General features: G+C 45.4%; 1 long non-coding RNA gene across 1 annotated transcript in view; it reads left to right on the plus strand.

The window, feature by feature from the left end:
• Positions 1-21656, plus strand: part of LOC128351385 (uncharacterized) — a 41473-nt gene that overhangs the window by 1481 nt on the left and 18336 nt on the right. The window contains exon 2 of the long non-coding RNA XR_008319747.1: positions 7244-7360. This is a non-coding gene — a long non-coding RNA (uncharacterized LOC128351385). The remainder of the gene's footprint in view (positions 1-7243; positions 7361-21656) is intronic.

The following is a 21656-nucleotide window of genomic DNA, read 5'->3' on the forward strand; positions in this document are numbered from 1 at the left end:
AACCCAGTGTTACAAAGACACATTGAGCCGGGTCTCATGATCAGTGAGACCCAGTTTGTAAGAGTGAGTGGGGAGAGACGGCTAAGCCCACTCTCCCCACAAACGAGCAGGGTGGGAGCCCTGGGTGGCCGGATTGGTTGCCTAGACGACTGCCGGCTCCATAAAGGAGCCGGCGGGGGCTGGGGAGTTCAGGGGCCATGCAGCCCCCAGAAGCTCCAGTATGCCCTGCGCGAGCACACAGGGCATACTGGGGAGACCCCCGAGCTGGGAGGCTGCTTTTCAGACTCCCACCAGGGGTCTACTCATGTGTAACCGTGGCACAGAGCCGCGTCGTGGCTACTCACAATTTAAAAAACTGGGTTTGTGGAGTGCTTGCTCCGCAAACCTGGTTTAAGGGGCGGGCTGCTTGAGTGGGTTTCCTGCTCAAGAACCACTGGGCTCACAGCCGAGCCCGGTGGTTCTCATGATTAGCCCGATTTTCTACAATCATGTGAATAGCCTCCATAAGTTTCAACTGACCTTTCCTCAGTAGGGATGTGCACAAACCAAGATGGGGAGAGGTGAGCTGGATTTTTTAAAAGGAGGAGAAAGAACCACCACTGCTCCCCCCCCACCAGAACCCATGCACGGTGCCTGGACACACATGATATCTATGCATGCATTGGAACCATGTGCGTCATCAGCAACACCTTTCATCCAGCAATAGATATCCATCCTTTTTTATCGGATGCCCTTCATCAGTGAGATACCCTATAGTTGGAAGTCCTACCTCATGAGAGTTCAGTCCAATGGAAAGCTGAAGCACATGAGGCCTCTGTTTCCCCCTGATGAACTGGCCCTCTCATGAGAGAGGCCAGCAAGCTAATCCCAGGCTGGTACAAAGGCAAGAGTCTGTTGAGGCTTGCTGGACTCTATGGCCCATGTTTGTGAATCCAAGAGCATCCTTTGTCATACTGAATCAAACCCCAAGTTCCTTTGCCTACCCTCATATACATATTGAGGTGCTTCACATGATCAGAGTGAAGTGCCTCAAGGTGGTGTGCGGGGAGAGTGGGCTTAGCCCGCTCTCCCCACACACGAGCAGAGTGCTCACCCTGGGTGGCTGGATTGGCCGCCCACACGACTACCAGTTCCGTCACTGAGCCAGTTTGGGTTCTGAGGATCAGGGGCCGCCTGGTCCCCAGAAGTCCAAGGATGCCCCGTGCGAGTGTGCAGAGCATTCTGGGGAGACCCCTGTACCGGGAGGCTGCTTTTAACCTGCCGGTTTGGGGTCTACTCGTGTGTCACCATGTTGATGAGCCACACCACGGTGGCACATGATCAGTCAAATACGGTTAGTGAGAGACTTAAGCGAGCTAACCGCCAGGAGCTGCATGGCTCCCAGAGGTTCCCACGACTGTAGAAAAGTGGGCTAGGGACCCATAGCCCACTTTCTTGTGGTTATGAGAATAGCCTCCTAGGAAGAATACTCCTAGGAAACATACTCCTGGAAGTCAGTAAGATCCCCTCCTGGAGTAACAGATAACTAGTTCGGACATTCCTCTGGTCCAGCACCCAGAGTCCTCTCCCTGGATTCATTGGCAAATTCCTAGGTCCAGTTCCGCCACCTCTATGTAAATTTACACCAGAGAATAAAAGCTAAATTGCAACACAAACTCCATTGTGAACAATGCAAGCCACCAGCCCACCACCTCGTCACCCAAATTACTCAGTTGCTGTTGTCGTTCTTTCTCCAGGGACACCATCACCATCTGTATGTGCCTCTCGCCATCCTCCAGTATCAGTATTTGTGCTTGTGCAAGACTATATAGCTGCAGAGCTCTTGCAAAGGCAGTGGTACAAGTGGTGTGTGGAAAGAGTTGAAATCTCTTCCCTGATGAGGGCAGGTGATTGATGCCAAAAAGGCATGATTGCACTGATCATGCCCCCTCAAAGACTGTGGCCAATGGCTGCCACTATACAGATGTCCTGACGCCTTGCCCACAGACTGGTGACACAAGCAGTACAGAGCTTGCTGGGATTCAGCCTCAATAGACCAGGAAGAGGGAGGGGTTCCTTTGCTCAGAAGCCAGAGTTTGTGAAACCACGGTTGAATGGTTGTCTGTGGAATGATTCCCAGCTTCACAGATTAACTGCAGATTCATCTTCCCAAGGTTTCCCACTATGTCCGAACGGGCCCTCAGTCTTCATTAGGATCTTCTTCAGAACCTGATTGTTCCTGTTGCGTATGTGTGTAGACTAGAACAGTATACAATATTCAAGAAACTTCAGTCAGTTTAGCTGTCAGGTGCTTTGCACTTGAAGAAGGCTCATCTGGCTACTTAAGCCTTTTAGACTGCAAATGCTGAAGGTTAGTCTAACATAGCCTTGCATACCAATGAATGCATTTGAGGTGCTTAATGAATAAAAATGATGATACAGCCCAGGCTGATAGATTTCCTTGTAAATTGATGGTAAAGTCAGAGATTAAAGGGATGTTTTATGGTTAGAAGTTTAAATAAAGCCATTGGGAGACCTCTCTACGCATGCTTGCATACACATACGGCATGATCATTTTGTGCTAGCCCTTAACATGGCTTTTAGAGTGGAGAATTTTGCCTGGTCCCTAAGGGTCCCAATTTCTGTCTTGTGATTCTGGGCAAATGCTATGCAGCAGTTTTGCAGCAGGGATAGTGAATAAATCATATCTTTTGAGAAAAATGAATGGCCTAAACACCAGCTGTTATGCATCTCAAGGTAAACCTTAAAGGAAATTACACTGCACATATAAAGGGACAAGACAGTAACAACTTGACTCTGGATTCGCATCTGAAAGCTCAGTTTCAGAAACATCTTTGATGTGTTTTCTTTTAAATTATTACTGTCCATGAAAGGTATATATCTGAAAGCAGTGGGAAGCAGAAGCCAGAATCTTCTCTCACATCATTACATTTGGGGTGACATCTATATTACAGTAGCACATGTGAGAATAGAATCAGACCACTTTAAAAAAAAAACCAACGAATCAAGATTCCACAGATACAGACCCTCCAACCCTTTAAATGGAGATGACTGGGTTTAAACCAAGTGAATTGTATCATTCTGACTGAATGACACTTGTAGTGCCTTGTGCTATTGAAGTGAAGTGTCACTGTCATGCTAGACAAATGGGCCTGGAGCCAAGGAACTTTACTTCATTTGCCTGCAGGAAGACTGTTGAAAAAAATAGTACTAGAGAGGTATGTGTGTTTCCCTGGCCCTTAGCTTCTGTTCACATCTCAAAAAGTACCTTGTAAGGCACCTCTGACTTTTCTGCTCAAATCAAGGGCATGGAACCAGTTCCCAGCAGTCATTTGGAACTAGCTATTATCTTGAGCCACCACTGGGACCTACCATGAATTCCATGAGCCTCTTCTCACAATCCATGAGAAGGGCTCCAGGGTGGTTGGTGGGGAAGGTGAGTTACACTTACCCTTCCCACAAATGAGCAGTGCTGCCTCCTTGATGAACACTGGCTCCTGCCAGTAGCTCTGGGGATCGGGCTGCTGGGACGTGCCTCCCTGTGCCTCCCCGCCCCCTGGAGCTCTGAGAATGTACCACGCAAGTGCACAGTGCATTACTGGGAACACACACACACCCCCTGAGTTTGCCAGCTGTGGCTGACATACGATTACCAAAACAGGGTTAGGAGAGCACTCGCTCTCCTAACCCTGTTTTGAGGGGTGGCTACACAGGTGGGTTTGCTGCCATGTTGCCCCCGGGATTAGGCTCGATCCTGGCAGTTCACACATGTGTACAAAACTGGATCCTAGTTTTGTATGCATGTGTGAAGAGCCTCCATGTTTTGCTGGAGCGATGTAGTGGAGCAAAGGCTTGCAAACATTGTGGACCATGGCTTAATTCCAAGCAATTTCTGAAGTCAATTTTTGAGCTGTCTCCTCATCATGCACTAATTCTTTCCTTAGAAAGGAATAACATAGCAAAGGAATCAGGGGCATAACTACAATAGGGCAAGGGGAGACAGTTGTCTGGGGGCCCACTGCCTTGGGCAAGTCACAGGCAAGTCACGTGACTGACTCCCCCAGCCACGTACCTGCCCAGACTTCCTTCAGTTGTATTCATCCTCTGAAATTCATGTGAGTGTTAAGACCTGGAGCTACCAGAACAGCATGTCTTTCTCTAATACCATTAAATGGCTTGCATTGTCCACAATTTACAAAACCTTAAAAAAAATAATTTAGGATGATGTTCTATTGTGGCATATCTATCTATCTATCTATCTATCTATCTATCTATCTATCTATCTATCTATCTATCTATCTATCTTTTTGTTACCACTATTCAGCCTCATTTAAGATTTCTCTACTTTACTTCATGAGCTGAGCTTCGGGGGGGGGGGGGGGGATTTTAAAATTTTGTCTCTGGGCCCACTCCAACCTTATTACACCCCTGAAAGGAATAAGACTGTAAAATCTACAAATGACTTAGATCTCTGATTATTTCAGTGGAAATTGTTTTAAGGGAAGCAGTTACACTGTTTTGATTTGTTTTGTTTGTTCTGTTTTTTAAGGACTGGATTCTGGTCCTGAGTTAACAATGTTTAAAAACAAAGCAAAGTTCGAAATGTTATGTCATGCGAGTCTGTTTGCCTAGTTAATAGGGGAAACTTACATTTATTAAATTTTGAATAATTTTTTTACCTTAAATTTTTCAGTTTCCTGACCATAAAGCAACAGATTAAAGCAGGATGGCACAAACTCCTCTTTCCCAGGAGTGGAGGAGTGCTTAGAATTTTCAGCCTAAGTAATATTCTGATAGCTACAGTAATCAGTTGTTGGGCATGGGGGAGTTGGTAAAGTGGTAGAGCACTCAGAGAGTCCCATTGTTCTGGCCCCTGCTCATCAAGCAGAAGACCTAATCTATGAAGATCCTATGAAGTAAGCATTGTTCAATGTCTTCATTTGAAGGAGTTGGGCCAGTGTTAATGTGCCCAGTATTAATGTGCTAAAAGGTTTGGTGGGTAGTAGCCAAGCAATAGTACCCAGTACTAGACATCTAATCCACAGCACAGAGGTCTTCTGCCTTTGTATCACAAAGCAGACACATTACTTAATTTTTGTGTTTTAGATATTTTCCTTTGTTTTCAAAACCACTAGATATGTTGAGATTTATTCAGGCGCAGCTCATGAACGCGCCTCCGAGGGGGGTGGGGTGGCAGGCGGCTTCTTTAAGGTAAATGGAGCTGGTGCTCCGTGCCGCCCAGCAGCCCCCGCGGCGGGGAATTGCCTCCACCACTCACCTGGCTCCCGTGGAGGCGAGCCCCCACCAGCGGCCAGGTGAGTGGCGGAGGCGATTCCTCGCTGCGGGGGCAGCTGGGTGGCACAGAGCACTGGCTCCATTTACCTTAAAGAAGCCGCCCCCCCAGAGGAGAGTTCACGAGCTGCGCCTGGGTTTATTACATACTGAAGCTCTTCTCACTATCAGTGAGAAGAGCTTTGGGGCTAACTGCAGGGAGAGCGGGTTTAGCTTGCTCTCCCCGCAGGCGAGCAGCTGCTCGTAGCTGGGCGGCCAGATCACCCACATGACTGCCGGCTCCGTCATGGAGCAGGCAGGGGTGGCAGGGATCGGGGGCCACACAGCCCCCGGAAATTCCAGGATGCCCCATGTGAGTGCACGGGGCATTCTGGAGAGACCCCCAAGCCCAGGAGGCTGCCTGCAGTCTCCTAGTTGGGGGTCTACTCATTTGTCACCATGCGCCATGGCATCACACAAGCAAAAAGATGAGGATAATGGAGTTTTAGGTGGGCTAGCCGCCTTGGGAGCACCGGGCTCATCCGGTAGTTCCCACAATCCCTGGAAAGCGGGCTAAGCTCCCTTAGCCCGTTTTCCAATGATCATGAAAATAGCTTCACTGCCTTTCTTATGAGCTTTCAGCTTCCTGTTGCTAGTGTCTTTGAGGAAGAAAAAGGGTAGCCACACATAGCTAAATACATATAGAGCCCTTTCTCATGATTGGTGAGAAAGGGCTTGAGGGCATGAGGGAGGAAGCCTTACAAAGCTTACATCCCTCACAGACAATCCCTGGTCTTCGTTGGGGCACGGAGATCATGCGCCCAGACATGCAGCTGCCTCCTCTGGCAGTGCAGAGAGTCGGGGACTGATACGCATCACCCTGCCCCCCCCCCGAACTCCTATAGTGCACCATACAAGTGCAGGGTTTATTATTGGGATTCTCTTGGTACTGGCCAGGAGGCTCCTGCTGCTGCATCAGAGCCATGAGGCACTATGCAGCACCAACACGCAATCATTTATCCCATCTTAAGTGGTGGGCCTCTTTGGCAGGTTTGCCAACATGCTGCCGCCAGGACCTGCACAGGTTCTGGTAGTTCTTACAATCTGCCAAGACCTTCCTTAACTTGGCTTCCTTAGCCTGGATTTGGCTGATTGTAAGAACAGCCTCAAATAGTTTTACAGTTTATGCCCTGTATTGGTTTTCTGTATTCACTGAGGCTATTCACACGACAGTAGAAAATCAAGCTAGCCTCCGCTAGCCGGATTTCCTACCATCATGAGAACCACTGGGCTCGGCTGCAACCACCGGGCTCGGTGAACCACCGGGCTCGGCTGGAACCACCAGGCTTCCCAATCGTAAGTTGCCACGGCACGGCTCTGTGCCATGGCAACTCACAAGAAGACCCCCAACCGGGAGGCTGAAAAGCAGCCTCCCGGCTCGGGGGTCTCTTCAGCATGCCCTGCGCGTTCGCACAGGGCATGCTGGAGCTTCCGGGGGCCGCGTGGCCCCCAATCCTCCCAGCCCCCACCGGCTCTGTAACAGAGCTGGCAGTTGTGTGGGCAGCTGTTTCAGCTGCCCTGAGCAGACTGCTGCTCATGTGTGGGGAGAGTGTGCTAAGCCCGCTCTCCCCGCAAACCCTCCCCAGTCTCTTCTCACGAATTGTGAGAAGAGCCTCACTGAATGAATGCTAGCTAAGAAGGTGCTTTACTTAAAAGTTTACTGCTGATATTTTTGTTTTCCGAATGTTTGGTGTACTTTAAAAAACACACCACTAAAACCCATTTCTATCCTGCTCTTCCTCCAAAGAGCCCAGAGCAGTGTACATGGTTATGGTTATCTTTTTGAAGCTGAAGGCAGTTCTTTCTTTGGTCATATTCCATCTAAGTGAAAAACCACACGCTGTCTTCAACATTCAGATATTCTTACATTTAAAAGAATATCTTACATTTAAAACAAACTCTTACTCCCTAGCTCTCTACCAGCAAAGAAACAACTATAACTATGATGGCAGGAAAAGATGCACAGAGAACAATAAGAAAAAATAAAACACCATGAAACAAGGTAAACGAACAGTATTGCTGAGTGGAGGTGAGTACAGGAAATCATACTCATACACTTTTACAGGTGAAACTCGGAAAATTAGAATATCGTGCAAAAGTCCATTAATTTCAGTAATGCAAATTAAAAGGTGAAACTGATATATGAGACAGACGCATTACATGCAAAGCGAGATAAGTCAAGCCTTAATTTGTTATAATTGTGATGATCATGGCGTACAGCTCATGAAAACCCCAAATCCATAATCTCAGAAAATTAGAATATTACATGGAACCAAGAAGACAAGGATTGAAGAATAGAACAATATCGGATCTCTGAAAAGTATACAGTGTACTGTGCTTGATTGGCCAGCAAACTCGCCTGACCTGACCCCATAGAGAATCTATGGGGCATTGCCAAGAGAAGAATGAGAGACATGAGACCAAACAATGCAGAATTGCTGAAGGCCGCTAATGAAGCATCCTGGTCTTCTATAATACCTCATCAGTGCCACAGGCTGATAGCATCCATGCCACGCCGCATTGAGGCAGTAATTGCTGCAAAAGGGGCCCAAACCAAGTACTGAATACATATGCATGCTTATACTTTTCAGAGGTCCGATATTGTTCTATTCTTCAATCCTTGTCTTCTTGGTTCCATGTAATATTCTAATTTTCTGAGATTGTGGATTTGGGGTTTTCATGAGCTGTACGCCATGATCATCACAATTATAACAAATTAAGGCTTGACTTATCTCGCTTTGCATGTAATGCGTCTGTCTCATATATCAGTTTCACCTTTTAATTTGCATTACTGAAATTAATGAACTTTTGCACGATATTCTAATTTTCCGAGTTTCACCTGTATATTATTTAAAATCCCTTCTGTATGTCTTGTTTATATGATGACACCTACAAAATGCTTTCCCAAGGATGTTACTGAGTAGCTCTCAAACATTACTTGTTAGACTCCCACATTCTTTTAGTAGATCCTCATGGAATGCAACACACTCTTCTTGTTCTGTCATTGAAAAACAATGGTGAGGACGTAACATTCATTAAAAAATATTGATTCATCACCATTCCACCATCCAAAGCTACTCAAAACAGGAATATAAAAGTTATATAAAACAGTAATATAAACAATAAAACAAATTCAACAGCCACCCAAAAGAGAGAGAGAGAGAGAGAGAGAGAGACAGAATAACGGCCCTGGAAAAACAACTACCGTATTTTATGGACTATAAGACTCACTTTTTTCCTCAAAAAATATCCGCCAAAATTCAGGAGCGTCTTATATGTTTTAACAGTTTAATATGTTAAAACTCTGAAAAACTGGATTAAAATTAAGGTGCGTCTTGTAGTCCGTAGCGTCTTATAGTCCGTAAAATACGGTAAGTCATATAGTCAACCAAAACATATGGAAGAGATTCATTTTTTAGCCCCTCCACCTTCATTAGGCCAATAAGAAAGGTAAACAGGTTATCTTTGAGGATGTGATGTTTTTGGTTAACCCATTCATTGATCCAGGCCAGCTTTTGAATGGTGCTTTAGTTTCTTTTATTCCAGTTTTGGGGTAGAGGTGGGGTTAACATACAGGGGCTATTCCCACGATCAGGGGCAATCGGGCTAGGGGAGCCTAGCCCGATTTCCCCTGATTGTGGGAGCCACCGGTTAACCCACCAAACTAGCCCTCCTCTTAAACCGGGTTTGCGGAGCAAGTGCTCTGCAAACCCGGTTTTTTTAATCGTGAGTAGCCATGGCTACTCACGAGTAGACCCCCAGCTGGGAGCCTTAAAAGCAGCCTCCCGGCTCGGGGGTCTCTCCAGTATGCCCTGCGCGCTCTCCCTGCTTACCTTCCCAAACCGGGTCTCACTGATCATGAGACCTGGCTCACAGACAGCAGCAAGAGTACTGAAGGCAGACTGCACTTGCTTGTTTGTAAATAATGAGGCTATTGTCACGCATGGTGGAAACCAGATTAATGGAGCCCAGCCTGGTTTCCACCACGCGTGTGAACCGATGGGAGCCATGCTGCTCCTGGCAGCACTTAATTGCCCCCCCCCCATGAGGTTGCCACCTTAAGTGGCACAGCAGGGAAATGCTTGACCAGCAAGCAGAAGGTTGCTAGTTCAAATCCCCGCTGATATGTTTCCCAGACTATGTGAAACACCTATATCGAGCAGCAGTGATAAAGGAAGATGCTGAAAGTCATCATCTCATCCTGCGCGAGAGGAAGCAATAGTAAATCCCTCCTGTATTCTACCAAAGACAACCACAGGGCTCTGTGGGCACCAGGAGTTGAAATCGACTTAATGGCTCACTTTACCTTTAAACGTGGTTAGTGGAGCATGTGCTCTGCTACCGCCATTTGATCGTGTGTTGCCATGGTGCAGTTCTGTGCTACGGTGACTCACAAGGAGACCCCCCAACAGGGAGGCAACAAGAAGCCTCCTGGTGTTGGGGGGCTCTCCAGAATGCCCTGCATGATTGTGTGGGGCATTCTGGGACTTCTGGGAGCCAAGAGGCCCCCGATCCCTGCCACCCCAACCGGCTCCATGACAGTTTAAGGAGCGCTTATCACAATCAGTGAGAAGAGTTCTGGGGCTGTCTGCTGGGAGAGCAGGTTTTACTTACCCTCCCTGCAGACAATCTCTGACCTTTCCCTGTGTGGATGGATTACCTGCCCAGTTCGGGTGCAGGGAAACATTGCCGTGCGGTGCCCTACCCCACAGAGCCCCAATAATGCACTGCGCAAGTGTGTGATGCATTACTGGGATCCCCACCCCCCCGAGTGGGAAGCAGCTGTGGCTGATACGCAATGAAAAAAATGAGGGTAAGGGAACACTCACTACCTTGTTTTAATGGAAGGCTGCTTAGGCAGGTTTGCCGCTGTGTAGCCACCAGGATCGAACCTAATCCCGGTGGTTCACACAAGCATGCAAAACCAGGCTGGGCTCCCTTAGCCTGGTTTTGCACGCTCGTGTGAATAGCCTCTAAGAGTTAACATTCAGTAAAGCTGTGGTCCTTTTGAACTGATCAATGTCTCTTTACTGATGTGGCGGCAATAAAGGCTTATTTTATAGGTGACAGAGTCAAATGACACAAGGATGCTCTTCTCACGATTAGAGCCTGGGGAGGGTTAGCGGGGAGATCAGGCTTAGCCCGCTCTCTCCGCACATGAGCAGCAGTCTGCTCCGGGCAGCTGAAGTGGCTACCCACACGACTGCCAGGTCCGTTATGGAGCCAGCGGGGACTGGGAGGATCGGGGGCCACGTGGCTCCTAGAAGCTCCAGCATGCTCTGCGTGAGTGCGCAGGGCATGCTGGAGAGACCCCCAAGCCGGGAGGCTGCTTTTCAGCCTCTCAGTCCCCCGACTCTTTAATTGCCATGGCGCGGAGCCACGCCGCAGCAACCCATGATTGGAAAGCCCGGGTTAGTGGAGTGCTCACTCCGCCAACCTAGGCTTAGGGCAGGGGTACTTAAGCAGGTGACCTGCTTAAGAACCACTGGACTCGCAGCCGAGCCTGGTGGTTCTCACAATGGTAGAAAATCAGGCTAGCAGAGGCTAGCCCGATTTTCTACCATCGTGTGAATAGCCTCAAGATGTTAATAGTGTATTACAAGCACACCAGGAGGCTATTCAGACACATGGAGGAAACCAGGCTAAGGGAGCCCAGCCCAGTTTCCTCTGCGTATGTGAACCACCAGGAGCTGCGTGGCTCCCGGTGGTTAGCTCGCGTAATCCCACCCCCCAGACGAGGTTAGAAGAGCGAGCACTCCGCTAACCCCGTTGAGTTGATTGTGAGTTGCCATGGCCTGACTCCGCGCCATCGCAACTCACAAGTAGACCCCAAAAATGTGGCAACAGCAAGCCTCCTGGGCGGGCTAGCCACTCGTGTGAAGGGAGAGCGGGCTTGACCTGCTCTCCCCGCCAAACCCAATTAGGCTCTATACACCGATTGGTGTGTAGGGCCTCCAGGGATATTTTCTTTGTAAAGAGATGTGCCCAGATGACCTTTTTAAAAAGGGGGTTGCAGCCCTGTGTCATATCCCTGTGCTCTGTAGCCTCCTTGCTTGCTCATGCCCTAAACCAGTGCTGAACAACTTTGGCCCTCCTGCAGTTGTTGGATTATGGCTTCCATAATTCCGGACAATTAGCCACTGTTGCTGTGGATAGTGGGAATTGTAGTCTAAAAATAGTGGGAGGGCCAAAGTTGTGCAGCCCTGCCCTAGAGCCTTGTGCCTCAGCCCTGCCTTCTTCTCCAGGACCACTTCATTTGGCCTAGTTGTACCATTCAATTTGGCTGACAGTATTGCAGGAGCACTCCCAGGAAGCCCTCTCCTGTGCTTGCTCCCACCTCCACCTCCTGATCCAACTTGCCATTTGTGCCCTTCTTGAAACCCAGACCACCATGTTGGTGTTGCAGTACCCAGAACCCCATCATGGTTTCTGTCAGTACCAATTCTTGGTGTGGGTGCTATATTACAATGGAAAAAGTTTCAATTGACATAAATCAAAGCTCGGCCCCCCCACACACTTTGATCCATGAGTGGGCAGGAATCCACATCAGGACAACAGGAACATGTAGCAGCCCTTGTAATCCCACCATAGTCTTGCTCCATATTTGGTGGTGTGTATGCTATTTACAAAAGAAAATAACCCTGACATGCTTGCAATGACATTATTAACAGCATGTATACTTGGACCCTAAGGAAGTAATTCCATGGTGGCTTACTTGCAAGTAAGACCCATTGAACAAACCAGTATATATACTTCCAAGTAAATATTCTGAGAATTGCATTGCAATTAACCAGGGTCAAACCACTTGAAAGTCTCTCTTGTTTAGTAAAACCAATGGCATGGGTACAATTTCAGTGCAACTTTGTGAGATGCTTAATTTTATTTCTAGTGACCTGGAGGAAATAAATAAATAAATCCTCACCAACTTCTTAGCAATGTTAACAGTCATGTTTGCCTTCCTGGAAGAATATGAAAATTGCCCAAGGTAGAGTACTTTAAACCAGATGGAGAAATGGAATAGCATACTGTGGTTAAGTATAACAAAAGCAGCCTTAAAGCCTCAGGAATGGGTTCAGTGGCAGGTGAAAGATACATTTTTAAAGAGATGATTTCTTTTTTTCTTGATCACGGAAGCCAAAACAAAGTTAAGGGATAGAAAGGCAAGAGAAAGGAAACATGAGTCAGGCACAGATGATCTAATCACGTATAACACCTGTTTCTGTCTAAGGGGAGAAGGATATTCTCTGTTTACTGTAAGGTCCATAAAATTCTAGTCCTTAATTATTGTCACTAAGAAAAGCTGTGGACATTTTGATGTGTGGTTTGTGGGTCACTCAGTAACTTTCCTCTCCACTCAGGATTTTCAGAAATGGAAAGAAAGCTCTGTCATAATAAAGTATATGGTAATTTAAACCTTCCTAATTCATAATAGAATTCCTATCAATTACATGCTAGAGTATTTTTAAAATGTGTGTGAGGGGTGGGTAGGATTCTTCTTTTGGGTTTTGAGCCTCTAGTTTGTGGATCAAGTTTTCTTCTTTGAAACTGCAAGGGCCAGGTGTTCATTTTTAAACCATACCCAAAGCTTTCTCATACACAAATCAATTTCAGAACTATGTCATATTAATGTTTCCTTGCATAGCCTAAAGACCTGACAAAAGTTTATCATGGCATCAGATGTACTCTGTTCAGGGGCGTATTAAGCTTTTTGCCACCTATAGGCAAAAAGGCTTTCGTTGCCCTTTTAAAAAGTACTGGTAAAAAAAGTATTGGTGAAAAAGTGGCGGAGCTTTTCCTTGCTTGCCCACCTCACCCTCCCTGAAGCCAGCCACCACCACCATGCCCCATCTGTTAGGGGTGTACATGGAACCAGCTGGTGGCACCCCCGAACCCCCTGTTTGATTCGGTTGGGGGGGGGGTGTTCCGTGCATTTTCTTTGAAAAAGAAACTAAAATAAAATAAATTACCTGTAGCCCCTTTGGGGGGCTTCCTAAAGGCTGTGGGGGAGGGTCCGTAAAGGTTCCCCCTCCCCCTGCCAACCTCTTAATTCTCCATCACGGCCCAGCCCAGGCTGATTTTCTGGCCTAGGGTCCCACAGGGACCATTTGAGCATGCGCGGCAGCCATTTTTAAAAATAAAAAACATTTTAAAATGGCCACCGAAAACAAAATGGCCACCGCGCATGCTCAAATGGTGCCTGAGAGGCCCTAGGCCAGAAAATCAGCCCGGGCTGGGCTTTGGAGTTGAATTAAGAGGCTGGCAGTGGGAGAGGGAACATTTGCAGGGCACCATTGGCCTTTAGGAAGCCCCCCAAAGGGGCTACAGGTTAAAAAACCATTTTTAATTAAAAAAATAAAATAAATTTGCAAACTGGAGAGGGGGGTTTGGTTGTAACCTGAACCCCCAAACTGAACTCCCAAACCCCAAAACTCCCGAACCAGTTCGCACATCCCTACCATCTGGCACGTGGTCTTTCAGGCAATTAACTTTCCCTTAACCACCTGGTCACTCCCCCTCTCAGTCCCAGAAACAGCAGCTACATCATACATTTCTTTTTAAAAAGTGAAGGAGGAGGGCTTTCCTCTCGCTCCTCTCCCCGTAGCTATTGCCGCAGCCGTGGCTTTGAAAGAAAATGAAGGAGGCAGGAGGGGGACTTTCCTCTTGCCCCCTGCTGCTTCCAACAGAGGCAGAGGCACGCCAAAATTTGAACCTCCACTCTTCAGATTTTGCCACCATAGGCAGATGTCTCCTCTGCCTCTAAATTAATCCACCAGTGACTCTATTTTGTGCAAAATTGTGCTACACATGAATTAGCTCCTTATTTCCAATGGCCCTACTCTTGTGTAATACAATTTCTTTGTGCAATGTGTTTAACTTACCCAAACTATGTAACCTCAGTGTTAGTAAGCTGATGTATTCTTGTGCAGTATGTCAGCCATTAAATCTAAGTATTTATTTGGTTGGATATTTCTTTCTCTTTGGATGTTACTCCAGTGCTAATGTTTCATTTTTCTCTTAACACTTTTGTCTAAAGGGGAAAAAAACCTGTAAACTGAAAAGCTTGGTTGCAACATATTGAACTCGTTGGATCAATGAAACATAGCTTGTCTAGTTTCATTGAAGAAGAAATGCAACCACAAATACTGGTCTGGGCCATTATTTTCCGTTCATGTGTGTTATGTTTCTTACAGTATTTACCATATATTTCCCTAGTAAAATGACCTCATTTAAAAAACTGTATAATATGCATCCAGTTTATACTTTCATTGGCACTTTTCGCTTAGACATAAGCACCAATTGCTCAAGCTATTAATAAGCTACAAGATATTTAAAGGGTTTAAAAAATATATATAGAAGAAGTGTCAGCATTGTTTCAAGGACATAAGACTATTGCCCAACATTCTTTTGTTTACAGGTGTTGATTACATTTGTGTTCCTTAGGAACAGGTTACTGTGATAATAAACCTCCTATTGTTTATTTCAGCTAAGCTACAGAACAGTAGATAGTAATTTAAATTTCTACTCAAAGTATCACTGCAGTCAAGAGCCTTTTAAAAATAATCATAACTGTGTATATATACACACCAGCAGAACCAGGTGGCATTATTGCAGCTCAAATTAATTTAACTTGTTAGAGCTTAGTTCTTATCTGCCTATCCTTCAGTATTTTTATATACTCTTAATGACACATAATTCTCTATACTCTTAATTGCACACAACTTATAGTTTACCACATGAGTGTGCTCTTCTTCTCACCTGTGCCTGCTTTAACTTGTGCTCGGTTTTGTTGAGTCCCATTTTTTAAAAGCTCTTTAGTTTCTCTTACCAGGGAAGCCACTTACTTGGTCTCTTATAATCTTCTGAATGCTTGCAAATTTGTGTATGTTTTTCTTGTTCTTTATACTTTATAAATAGTTATACTTTATCCATTCTACCACTGCAGTGCACCATAGCTCTATTTTTCAGCCATACAAGTTTCAGCAGCCACGGCTGACACACGATCAAATAAACAAGGTTAACAGAGCACTCACTCTGTTAATCTCATTTAGGGTGAGGGGTAATTAGGTGGGCTAGCCTCCAGAGAACCACTGGGTTCACCTATAAGCTTGGTGGTTCTCACGATTGCTCTAAACCAGGCTAAAGGAGCCCTGCCTGTTTTGAGCAATCATGTGCATAGCTTCAGTGTTACATTCAATAGCTTTCTATCCACCCAAATAGTTTCCACATGTATTACACCTGAGAAGCTCCTAATAGTCTATACACCATAAATAGTAGTCATGGAAGGCTTGGAGGAACATGCCTAGACAATAAGGTCATTCCTACAATCAGCCAAAACTGGGTAGCTCATGTGGAGCAATGGAGCCCGCTCCTATCTTGCTGCTCCAGACTAGGGCTGCCTGATAGTTTTACCTTTGTCTTTATGAAATTGAGAAGGGGGAAGCCACATCGTACCTCACAGCCCCAATCATGTTGTGATCGGAGCAGTTTGCAGCAGCTGCCAGGAGCCCAGCTCACTCTCCACCAATGAGTGCTGCCTATAGAGCAGACAGGAAGCCAGGAGCTGCTGCATTGATGCAATCAGTGTCTCCGCTGCCTGCACAGTGCATTGTGGGGTACTCAAGGACTTCCTCCACCAGATCCCTGCTGAGGACATCTCTGCCACACCAATTGTGTGGGCGCGCAAGGTGGTGGAACCTAGGTGAGCCACCGCTCATGTGGTGAAGGCAGGATGTGTCCTGCCTTCCCCCAGCCCACTCCAACCCAGTGGTATCAGGCATGAGAATGACCTTATTAAACAACAAACAGCTTTTTAAATAGTATAAGTACTTTTCTGAGTCCGGCTGACTAACCAGCCAGATGGCTCACCTCTTCCCCATTGTAGCCTTACTCACTGACACAAGAAGCCTTGCATAAATGAGGAAGCATTTCGTAAGCTGGCAACCATAACTACATACCAAGTAAAAGTGAAGGCAGGGGCAAAACATGGTATCAGAAGTCATAACTTTTGGTTTGTCTTGACCATCTCATCTAGGAAGACCCCTTAATTTTCTGGAGTGAGCCTACGATGTAGCAAGGACCAGCAAGTGGTACTAATGCTGGTTTGGTGGGCCCTGGAGACTCTGCCAATTTCTGATTCCAGCCATGAACTTTAGTATCATTTCAAGTTGGGAATGTTAAAACTCAGGGTTAGAATTATGAGAAACAAACAACTTTGTGTTTTTCAGTGATGTAAACTCTACAGTTAAATTATACAGAGGTTCAATGTCATGAAAGTAGCAACCTTCAAACTTTTAAAACTGAACATAGTTCCCATGTCAACTAGCTACTCATTTTGGAATTATAATGGCTACATTGATTGAACATGGCACAAATGATATGAGTATTTACTTTCAAATACAAAAATGTGTTAAAAAGGAGGTCCTGAAATTGTATTTAAGACACAAATTGACACAATTCAGTTTAAGTTAGGCATGGCTAAATCTCACTGAATTTAGTCTAACACTGAATTTTGACTAGATAATTTAGTCATGACTAATTATGTTTCACCTATATCGGGCAGTAGCGATACAGGAAAATGCTGAAAGGCATGATCTCATACTGTATGGGAGATGGCAATGGTAACCCCTCCTGTATTCTATCAAAGAAAGCCACATGGCTATGTGGTTCCGTCAGTCGGTGCCGACTCAAAGGCACAACTTTACCTTTAATACTGCTTAATTCTAAAAAGTTCATAGGTTGCCAACAATCATGAGAAAGCATACAATTGAAGTTGCTCATGTAGCAAAATCTTCCTTAAGCCACATGGAAACTCACGTGAGAATTAATGGGAATATAATATCATTTACCAAGGAACACTTTTACTACTGTAAGATATGTTTACACAGATTAGCAGTTGCACACTTAGTGAAGTGTTGGCTGTGGTATTTATGCTATGCAAGCAGGTGAGATGCTGGAGAAAGAAAATAAAAGTACCATAGTTTCATTTTTATCTCAAAATGATGTCCATACTCTGCAGTGAACTACAGTTAATGGAAAAAATGGAGCAGTGGCTTCCCTCCCCAAATTCCATTTGTCACTTTCTGATATCTTTTGGTTTCATCGCCCCAACTCTGGTTTGGCAGTGCCGGCGTTACATCTAAATGCTGGCGCCACCACTGTTAGCTGTCTCTGCAGCTGGAGTTGAGTGAGGAAGCTCCTCCCTCGCTCCAGCTGCTATTGGCTGTGTGGGCTGCCTTTCAGGAAAGAAGGAAGCCCGCACAGCCAGATCCCCCCACCTCTCCGACTGCAGAGAGGATGCTCTCCAGAATATCCAATGCAGACTGGAGACCAGGGGGGGGGGGCATGGCGGCACAGAACCGTGGGCTCATTGGACTCACAGTTCTGCATTACATCTGAACGTGGATCCTGTTAACTCTACAGCTAACTCATTCTGTGCATGCATGCATTGAAGCTTTAGGCTCTTCTCATACTATTCTAAACCAAGTTTGGTGGGTTTCATTCATAACTATGTTGGCTTGACTGTCCACCGGCTTCCAGCCTTTCGTCATTTTTTTAAACTGCCATTCTCACTTCCTAGAGAGAAGTCTGTGCACATGTATTACTTGTATTACATTTGCTGTTAGAAATCTCATAATTTTTGTTTACAGCATCCAGTTCTTTCCATTTTTAACCATATGTTTATTTCAAAGGGTTCCACTCAAACAGGATATGCAGAGTCCAGTAATAGGATTATTTTTCCTATCAGGTTTATATTAGATTTGCACAGTATAGAGATTTCTACCCTGCATCATTTCCCTACTGTTAATTTAGTGCAGGCACGCCAAGTTCATGTTTAAAATTTGCATTGGTAGGCAAGGAAAGGATTGACTCTGATCTGTTACTGCTACCCTAAGGTGTAAGATAATGCTGTGAAGTAGACAAGGGAAATAGCAAACCAAAAATATATTTCTCAAAACACTATATTTGCTTTCAACTTTCTCAAAACAGGATTTGAGCAAGATCTATCTTAAGGGCTAAAGTTCTGCCTGCAGATGCCATATTTTATCTCTTGGATTTACTCTTTCTACCTGAAAAAGTTATCAATTATTTCAGATGGAAAATTGGCAGAAAAGAGCACAGTACAATGTTGGCAACTATGGTGGAGGCAAAGGGTCAATTTAACTCAGTATTTACATAGCTAATATAGCTAGGGTAGTATGCATTCTCCAATCCTGTAATCACATCCTGCAGCATGGATTTTGATGTATTGTACAGAATTCAACATCGTAAGAAGACCAGCTCTGATTTAAAAATGGTAATAATGATTTTTTCCTGCTGTGATGTTGGCATATATATATATATATTAATTCACAAGATAGGTGGAGCTGAGTAATTAGGAGTTGAATTATGTGCCAATTATAGCTGCTTTCCATTTCCCTGTTTAGTATAAATAGATGGAAACATGCAACAACCGTAGTAGAGCATCTGTTTGCATGCAGAAGGTCTGAGGTTAAATCTCCATAGGAACATAGGAAGCTGCCATATACTGAGTCAGACCATTGGTCCATCTCGCTCAGTATTGTCTAGAAAGACTGGCAGCGGCTTCTCCAAGGTTGCAGGCAGGAATCTCCATTAGACCTATCTTGGAGATGCCAAGGAAGGAATTTGGAGCCTAGATGCTCTTCCCAGAGCAGCTCCATTCCTAGATGCTCTTCCCAGAGAGGCTCCATCCCCTAAGGGGAATATCTTACAGTGCTCACACTTCTAGTCTCCCTTTTGTATGCAACCAGGGCAGACCCTGCTTAGCTTAAGGGGGCAAATCATGCTTACTACCACAAGACCAGCTCTCTTCCCTATCTGTCCTTCCAGATAGAGTTGGGGAAGACTCCTGCCTGAAGCCCTGGAGAGCTGATGCCTGTTTAGCAATAGCAATAGCACTTACATTTATATACTGCTTTATAGCTGGAGCTCTCTAAGCGGTTTACAATGATTTAGCATATTGCCCCCAACATTCTGGGTACTCATTTTACCGACCTCGGAAGGATGGAAGGCTGAGTCAACCTTGAGCCCCTGGTCAGGATCGAACTTGTAACCTTCTGGTTACAGGGCGGCAGTTTTACCACTGTGCCACCAGGGGCTCATGTTTAGACAATACTGAGCTAGGCAGACTAATGGTCTGACTCAGTAAGTTATTCTCATGACTGATGGGGGGGTGGGGCAGAGGTGAAGGCAGGAATGGAATACCTACTTTCCCCCCAGACAATGGTGCATTGGCATTTGGGCACACCACTGTGTGCCCACACGATCTGCACTGCTCCTGGCAGTGTGGATTGCTGGAGGCTGGAACAATGAGTCTCAGCCTCCAGGAATCCCAAAATGCACTACACGATGAGTGTGGTACATTGGGGGAATCACCCAGGAGTCAGGTGTTCTAGGCACCTGACTTTGTGTATGCTCCTGCTGCTCCTGCTAAAAGCCGGGGTTGAAAGTCGGGCTACCCATGAGGGCAGCATTGGAATCGGGCTTGATCCTGGCAGTGCACATAGGCAGCCAAACCTAGGCTGCACTGCTCTAGCCTGGATTTGGCTGCTTGTGTGTATAGCTTTAGTAGAAGGCAGGTTCCTTTTCCCCTATGTTCCCGTATACCTAGGAGAATGTAATTAACTAGGACAGCAATAATCAAGGGCCTTCAGTGTTCAGACTGTAGAAATCACCTTTTCTTGGTGCAGAGTTTTGGCCTATCTTGGAATATAACTGTTTGTTTTTAATACACATATAAATATGCTTAGCTCTATTTTGTAGACCATTCAAACACATATTTCAAATATGCATGCTGGTATTAACTTAGGGGGTTAGAGACTGAGCTGTGTGTGAACCAGGCATCTCCAATCCAAATCTCAAATCTGCTTAAACTTGCCAGTTGGCTTTTGACAAGTTAATACCTTGTATCCACAGCCAATCCTCACATCTGCAATATGGGCATTACGCATGCGATGAATATTTATATATTGCTTTTCAACCAAGTTCCCAAAGCAGTTTACATAGATATAAATAAATAAAATGCCCTCTTGTCCCCAAAAGGCTCACAATCTAAAAGAGGAGCATATGATGGTAAACACCAGCAGCAACCACTGGAAGGATGGTTGCTGGGGATGGATAGGGCCAGTTGCTCTCCCCCTGCTAAATAAAGAGAACCACCATTTTTCAAATAGGTGCCTCTTTGCTCAGTTAGTGGGCATTATAGTATTGGCCCACTTTACGGGGTTGTTGTGAGTATTGCTGAAACAATGGGTTAAAAAGTACTTTGAACTAGAGAACAATATAAATAAGATGCCATTATTGATATTTTTTATACTTATTATTCAAAAGTACACTCATGGCTCCACATTAAGAATTGTTTTCTGGAACCCTAGTGACTCAAAGCCTACCTATACATTACAGTGGCTACATATTGTTGCAGTGGATCCATCCCCCCACCCCACACCCTTGGATTCAATATAAAATAAAACCTAGAATATTAAGATTGGAAGAAACTTTAAAAGGACCAGGTGTTGTGTGTGTAACATTTATACATTGTTGCAAGTCTATCTGTTGTGTTTGCTTCAACAGAGCAGCATGACTACACTTCTGGAATTTATTTGCTGCTTATCCATGGGTTGGCCTGATGTAACTGGCAGTGGTCACTAGAAATGCTCCTGTGGAGGCTCTCAAATGGTCAGTTGAATCCACATGGAAAGCAGCAGCTTATACAATAATAAACCTAAGTTATGGTCACTGTAGGGCATAGTCACCACACAGAGGCATTTCTTACCTAGGTAGATATGAAGTGGCCCCAAGAGAAAGAATGTTTTCAATATTCACATAAATGAAAGTTATATTCTTAGGGCATAGACCCAATATATAAAGGCATCTAATTTAAGGGATCAAAACAGTACAGATCTGCATGATACCTCAGCTGTACTAGTTTCTTAGTACTCAAGACTGACCAGGATGTAGTTCACAAGTCTGTATATTTATGTGGACAGAAGCTCTACATTTTACACAGCAATGCATCTGTGAACCTATTTTCCCCTACAACTGTAGCACCATCACTGTCTGAGGGAGGAGAGCTGGTCTTCTGGTAGCAAGCGTGAATTGCCCCCTTTGCTAAGCAGGCCCTGCCCTGGTTTGCATTTGCATGGGAGATTACATGTATGAGCACTGGAAGATATTCCCCTAAGGGGATGGGGCTGCTCTAGGAAGAGCATCTTCATGCTTGCATGCAGAAGGTTCCATGTTTTCTCCCTGGCATCTCCAAGATCAGGTTGAGAGACATTCCTGCCTGCAAACTTGGAGAAGTTGCTGCC

The sequence above is a fragment of the Hemicordylus capensis genome, chromosome 3 (genome assembly GCF_027244095.1).
Source record: "Hemicordylus capensis ecotype Gifberg chromosome 3, rHemCap1.1.pri, whole genome shotgun sequence".
Taxonomy (NCBI): domain Eukaryota; kingdom Metazoa; phylum Chordata; class Lepidosauria; order Squamata; family Cordylidae; genus Hemicordylus; species Hemicordylus capensis.